A 6,916-nucleotide genomic window follows, 5' to 3' on the forward strand; every position below is an offset into this window, starting at 1 on the left:
CAACCAACATATGGAAATTCCTACCAACTACTGAATCCAAGAGTTTTCTACTGTACCTTCCATCTATGAATGTTAATACTGTGCTAAAACTTTAAATGCTACCCTTTCGGGCTTAATTTTCTGGTACCATCTAAAAGAGAGATAAACATCAATGTCTGCTCCTGATTATCTCCTACCAACAGTTAAGGAGGGAAAATAGAAAAGGAAGAATACAATTACAAGTGGGCTCCAAAGAAAGGATAGAGGCAGCATCAAACTTCCAAAAAATTAAACTTCCAAAATTACAGATAAATCAAAATGATAGCATCAAACTTCCAAAAAATTAAAAATGAAAACTTTACTAAAAGAACTCTAATCTTAATCCCTTTTATAATCTTCTATCAACCTCAAATTCTCAGCCCAATCTTCATCTTTGAAACTTCTCAAAAACCCCATTAAAAAAAAAAAAGGAAAAAAAACCTGCAAGGACAGCAAGGGCAGCACAGAGAAGGCACATGCAACAGCATTTGCAAAAGTAAAAAACCTGCAAATACATGGTTAAATATATAAACAACAGCACATAATTATATTCTGTGCATGCAAAAAACAAACAAGACTGTTAATGCACATAATTATATTGCCATGTGGTTTAAAGTTCTTGGATGCACAGGAGCTTGCTGAGTAGAGGCAAATATCAAATACATGAAACCATAGAAAGAAGAAATGGCTGATTCGATGTACATAGTTTAGAACTTCAGCATGTGGATCAACTTCAGTATTTCTTTTTTCTATTGGCTTATTTGAGCATCTAACCAATACGTATACACTAGACATGAATAAAATAGGAGCAAAATTTGTACAAAATCTCTTACCTCCATTGAAGATTAACCAAGGATAAACTTTTCAGCATGAATGGGAATGGAGACTCACATCAGCCTCGGTTGAAGATGAAGCTAGATGATCGTCTAAAAAAAATTAAAAATTGAGTTAGACAAATAATAAACCGAATTAGATAGATATTAAAAAAAATATTTCACGTTTCAAACTTACCTTCAAGGTCCATCAACTGTATATATTCTTCCAAATCCCGAATGTTAATTGGTTTGGTCCTTAACCAATTTTGGGTGCAAATGAGAGCTTCAACAGTTTCTGGAGACAAGGAACTCCTAAAAGGATCCAATATGCGTCCTCCAGTACTAAATGCGGACTCCGAGGCAACAGTGGAAATGGGGGTGGCTAACACATCACGTGCTACCTCAGCAAGGACAGGATAGTTAACGACATTAATTCTCCACCAATCTAAGATATCAAAACCGAGCGAGTCGTCTATACATGTCTCAGAAAAATATCTATCTAGCTCCGATCTAAACTCCGTAACACACCGTTCCTTAAGAAAGTTGGTAAACATGATCTTAAATTTAGTAGGTGCTGGCTCATTACCAATATTTATATTAGTGCTGCTTGGCCTTCCTTGAGCCACATTAGAACTCCTCCCACTAGCCACACGAAATCCGTTATACTGCTCAATCAAGCGGCCTAAAAGGAGTTTAACCCTGTCCTCTATCTTATTCGCCAACTCACACCCTCTGCATTTTTGCAACCAGAAATTCATTGCCATCATTTTATATCGTGGATCAAGCACAAAAGCAACATATATCATCAAGTTGAACCTATTTGTGCTACCCCAATACTTCTCATACTTGTTTCTCATATTTATGCCCATAGTACTAGTGATAATATCATCACTCAAGCACATATCATTTAATGTATCCTCAATTGTGCAAAGTTGCTCAAAATAAACATTAGCTGTCACATACAAAGAACCAGAAATGCTCAATGTAACATCATAAAAAACTTTCAGCAACTCCACAAAAATCTGTGCATTTTTCCAATCATTGCTAGTGGGGTTCAAGAATTGGTCATCCACAAACGCATATTGTTCAAAGGCTTGTTTGTGTTTTTCAGCGGTACTCAACATCAAATATGTAGAGTTCCATCTAGTAGGAACATCCAAGCAAATCATCCTCCCACTAATTTTTTCCTTTACCGCACAAGCCTTGAACTTGGCAAATCTTGAAGGTGAGGATTTCACATACCGGACAGCATCCCTAATCTTTGACACAAAATCAATTACATCCTTCAAGCCGTCCATAACAATCAGATTCAATATATGGGCAGCACATCGCATGTGAAGAAATTCACCACCTAGTATAGTACGATCATGGTCTTTTATTCTCCTCCTCATATAATCAACAGCAACATCATTTGAGGATGCATTATCAACTGTGATGGTTAAAATTTTATCAATACCCCATTCATGCAATCCCGAGTTTAACACTCTCCCAATGGTTTCGCCCCTATGGTCAGGAATTTGGCAAAACTTAAGTATTTTTTTGCGCAATCTCCAATTGCAATCAATAAAATGTGCGGTAATGCACATGTAGTTCAGATTTTGCACCGACGTCCAAGTATCGGTGGTAAGACAAATTCTTTGACCATCCAACAATTTTTTTAACTGTATCTTCTCTTCTTTATACAGTTTAATACAATCCCTTTTTAAAGTGCCTCGAGATGGCAAAGTAAATCGAGGCTCTAAATCCGTTACATATTCAATAAAACCTTCATGCTCCACAAGTCTAAAAGGCAATTCGCATCTAATAAAATACTTAGCGGTTGACACCCTAAGTTTTTCTCCATCGTACTTTACTAGGACTTGTGGACTACACACTCTTCCCTCCGCATCCCTCTTAACACTAGAGGATTGACTTCTTCCAACTCCTTTAACTCTAAGAGGGGAAGTTTCACATGCATTCTGGAGGTGGTGTAACATAGATGAAGTGCCATTTTTGTAGTGGCAACTGTATAGCTTAGCGCAATAATTGCACTGAGCTTTTGGGTTATCGTGGTCAATAGGTTGCACTCTAGTATAGTGTTCCCATACCACAGATTGGTTGCTAGGTTTTTTTTTAGATTTCTTGGGTAAAGGTGGGATGGAACGGGTAGGTTCTTGTGTATGTGTGGATGAAGAAGGGGTTGGAAGAGTCCCAAGCTCCTCTACATCCAATGGAATAGAAGAGGAATCGCCAACCCCTTGGGTTATACCGACATTACAGCTCACAGAATCTTCTTCCATCTGTTAAAGTTACAATAACAAAAAAAAAAAAAAAAAGGAAATTAATTCATGCAGAAAACTCAGTCCAGGTGTCAAGAGTTTTAATTTTGAGAAACCCTATAATTAATGTACAGAAACCTATTACATTATAGCCTGTTTATTAATTGCGGGGAAGCTTCTTTTTTTTTTTTTTTTTTTTATCTTCACTGCATGGAAGGCGTGTGCATTTACATATATGTGTGTCAAGGGCTGAACAAAAAAATATATTAATACCGCACCGTTCCAAATACACAGCAAATAACCGATACCCGAATCAACACAATAGATGAGGAAATGAGACGAGATTTTTATTTTTTGTATTTATCCAGACATGGATAAAATTGGTCATTAAAAAGGCAGGTTTTGCATTAAGGCCATCCTCTCGACAAGATAGTACTACCATGCAGACTTGTGCAGTTTATTCAGAGAACCAGAAGTTAGATTTTAGAGAAAAGGAAGAAATTGTAAGATATAGAGAGAGGGAAAATGAGGGTAGGTTAGGACTTAGAATCATGCCCAATCATTATCATTCTATACACTTCAGCTTACATTTAGAGTTAGAATCTTCTCCCTCGAGTTGGAGCATATATACGTGGTATACTATAGACTCAGGTTGTGACATATAAACTTCAATCAATTATGATGTGCATAAGGATATAGGCAGGGGCAGAACTAGAATTTAGTGTGTGGGGGTATTAGTGAAGTGTGTCATATGAGGAAAATAGTAACCAATATTTAAGATAGTAAAGTGTGTTACCGGCACTTAATATTTCTGTTGAAGGGTTAACTACCGGTAGAGGTAATGGCTTCTTCACATCCCTCGCTTCTCTGCTTATATTTTTGGTTTCTCCGTCCCTCTCTCTAATCTTTTGCTTTCTATTTAAATTTGGCAACATATTAGCATATACATTGGATTACAACTCTGAAGCAAAGCGGTTGACTATCTTCATTGGTTTAATATGTGATTGTTTAATAGGGCCATGTTTTATCTTTTTTATTTTTTAAAATAAAATAAAATAAAATGTATGTACAGATGAAACTTGCATACCCTAAACTTATTGGCCATCAATGATTGATTAAGCCCATCCTATATATTATGGTTTTATAATTTTGGTATATATACAAGTAGTGTACTACCATTTTGGTTTTTCAGATTTATTTATCAGAATATTGAGAGGCTTAGGTAACTTAAATAAAAGAGGCTTATCTAGTTATTAATGGTGTTATTAATAACTATATAATTAAGCCTCAATTATTATTTCATATATGATTCGGTAGTAGTCTTAGGTCGGCTTAATTTCCAGTCATGCCTGGCTAATTCTATATAGTTGCCTTCATGCATGTATAGACTTTAATCCAACTATAATCCAACTATAATTAAATAAATTAATCATGATGATCTCAAGATCACGCCAAGTTGATTAAACTACCATCAGGAAATCAAAGTTTTTATCAACTTTTATCAACTTTATCAACCTTTAGGATCCAATCAAGTAGAAGCAGGACACGGTAAAAAAAATAAAGAAACCGAAATCACACCCAAATCAGAAACCCAAAACAAATCACACTCAAAATCAGAAACCACACCAACCAAATCACACCCACTAAAAAAACCACACCATAAACTAAAGAAACCGAAATGGAAGAAGAGTTTATCAAAAACTAACCTGATTTGTAGTGTTTCTGAGGATGACCAGATGAAACGACGACAAGATGACGGTGACGACGGGATGACGGCGGCGACGGGATGAGTGGATGACGGCGGCGACAGGATGAGGCTAGGGTTTCGAGAAGATTCTTTGAGAGAGAGAGAGAGTCAGATTGGGGGGGGGGGGAATCGAGCTGCCGAAGGGATATAACCCAGTGTCAAAACGGCGTTGTTTTGGCACTGGGTTAGGGTTTTTAAAAAACCCGGGTTCACCCGGGTTGTAGAAACCGGGTACCGGCCCGGATGTTTTCCGGGCCGGTGCCCGTAACCGGAACCCGGTTATCCGGGTTCCGGACCGGGCCGGAAAAAAATCCGGCCCGGTTGCCTAGCCCTAGATTTAGGGCTTCATTGTCGATGGCAATGGATGGTCAGAGTAAATGGGTATTCGTCATGGCAACGGCAATGGGATTCGTCACGGCAACTATGACAACTCAGGGTAACAACGAATCCTTACGGCAATGGTGAATCCTTATAGCAATAGTGAATCCTCATGACATCACTTTTCATAGGTTTCAGATTTTGCAAATGGGAGGCTGATGGACTGAATGCTTACAAATGGTAGGCTCACGAGTTAGCTAAATGGAATGCCTACGAGGCATTCACCTATTGGTGGGTTGCTTTTTGGAAAAAACCAACATGACTGAGTAGAAGCGATTATGTAATGCTTCTTTGTAAAGTTATAAAAATCGCGTTGGTTCAACCAAATATTGGCTGATCCATTAATGGTTATTCTCGAATTTAGCCATTTATTTTCAGTATTTTTCATGATTGTTTTCTTTCATTTGCTCTCCCTTATTTCCTTTTCTCGCAAAACAAACACTTAATTTCACCAACCCCAATTGGTTATTATCGGATTCGAGCAAGACGTGAAGAAATATAAAAAACAGCTATAGGATTCATGTATGACTAATTCAGGAGATTTGTAGCTGTCTTTGATGATATACTGATGGGTAATGACACTCAGAATTCCTTTCCAGCCCATTTCACAATTAACTTATGTAAGCATGCCGTAAGGTTAACTTCTTATTAAATGAACAACTGCTGCACAAGAGGACTTCCAAAAGATCAATACAACCTTTAAACGAAGTTTTCAACGAAATATTTTTTTGGTTCTTGAGTATGATATTTTAAGGTCTCGTTTGGTTACATAAACCATCTCAACTTATTCTATCATATCTAATCATTATAACTTTCTCAAACACCCATCCAAAACATAATAAACAATTCAATTTTTTCAAATCTTAAAACAAATATAATACTAAAGAATTATATTATACTAATATTTTATTTTATTTTTAATTTTCATCACATCTTATCTGTGTAATGAAACAAGGCCAGTAGTGGCATAGGAGCGATGCCAGTGAAAAATGACAAACCAATTGCTTATCTTAGTCAAACATTAAAGGAAAAGTCTTAGGCCATGTCTGGAAAGTGAGATTCAAAACTTCTCATAATCTCCATCTCAAAGATCACTTAACTACAAAATACTTTTCAATTTTAAATTTTTAACTTTTTCATTTATTTATTACTTAATCATTACAATTTTTCTAAACTTTCCAACAAAATTTAAAAACAATATGATTCTTTTCAAATTTCAAAACAAAAAAATAATATTCAAACAATTTTTTAACTTTATAATACTTTTATTCAACTTTTTCTCTATCATTTCTCAAAATTCAATAAACATCTTAATTGAAATTATTTCATTATTATTTACAAAACATTTCATTACTATTCATGAGTTCGCATTTAATTTCTTTACTCAAACATGTCCTATTCAAACACTTAAAAAGAGCCAACCCTCAAATATGTCTTCCTACGAACAAGAGTTTATGGGCCTTGGTTGTTGCAGAATCTGTTTATTGGGGAAGGCTTTGAAAGTTAAAATTAATCCCTTTGAAGTTTTTATTGAAGAAAAGAGTTGGAATAACCTCTCAACAAAATTAAATCTTTGGTACATGATTTTACAGTATAATATAAGAAAGGTCAAGAAAATAAGGTTGCTAATACGTTATCAAGACAAGAAGGGGATTAATCACACAAGTATGGGTATTTAAACTCTTGCGATTAAGAGAAAT

The sequence above is a fragment of the Carya illinoinensis genome, chromosome 10 (genome assembly GCF_018687715.1).
Source record: "Carya illinoinensis cultivar Pawnee chromosome 10, C.illinoinensisPawnee_v1, whole genome shotgun sequence".
Lineage (NCBI taxonomy): Eukaryota > Viridiplantae > Streptophyta > Magnoliopsida > Fagales > Juglandaceae > Carya > Carya illinoinensis.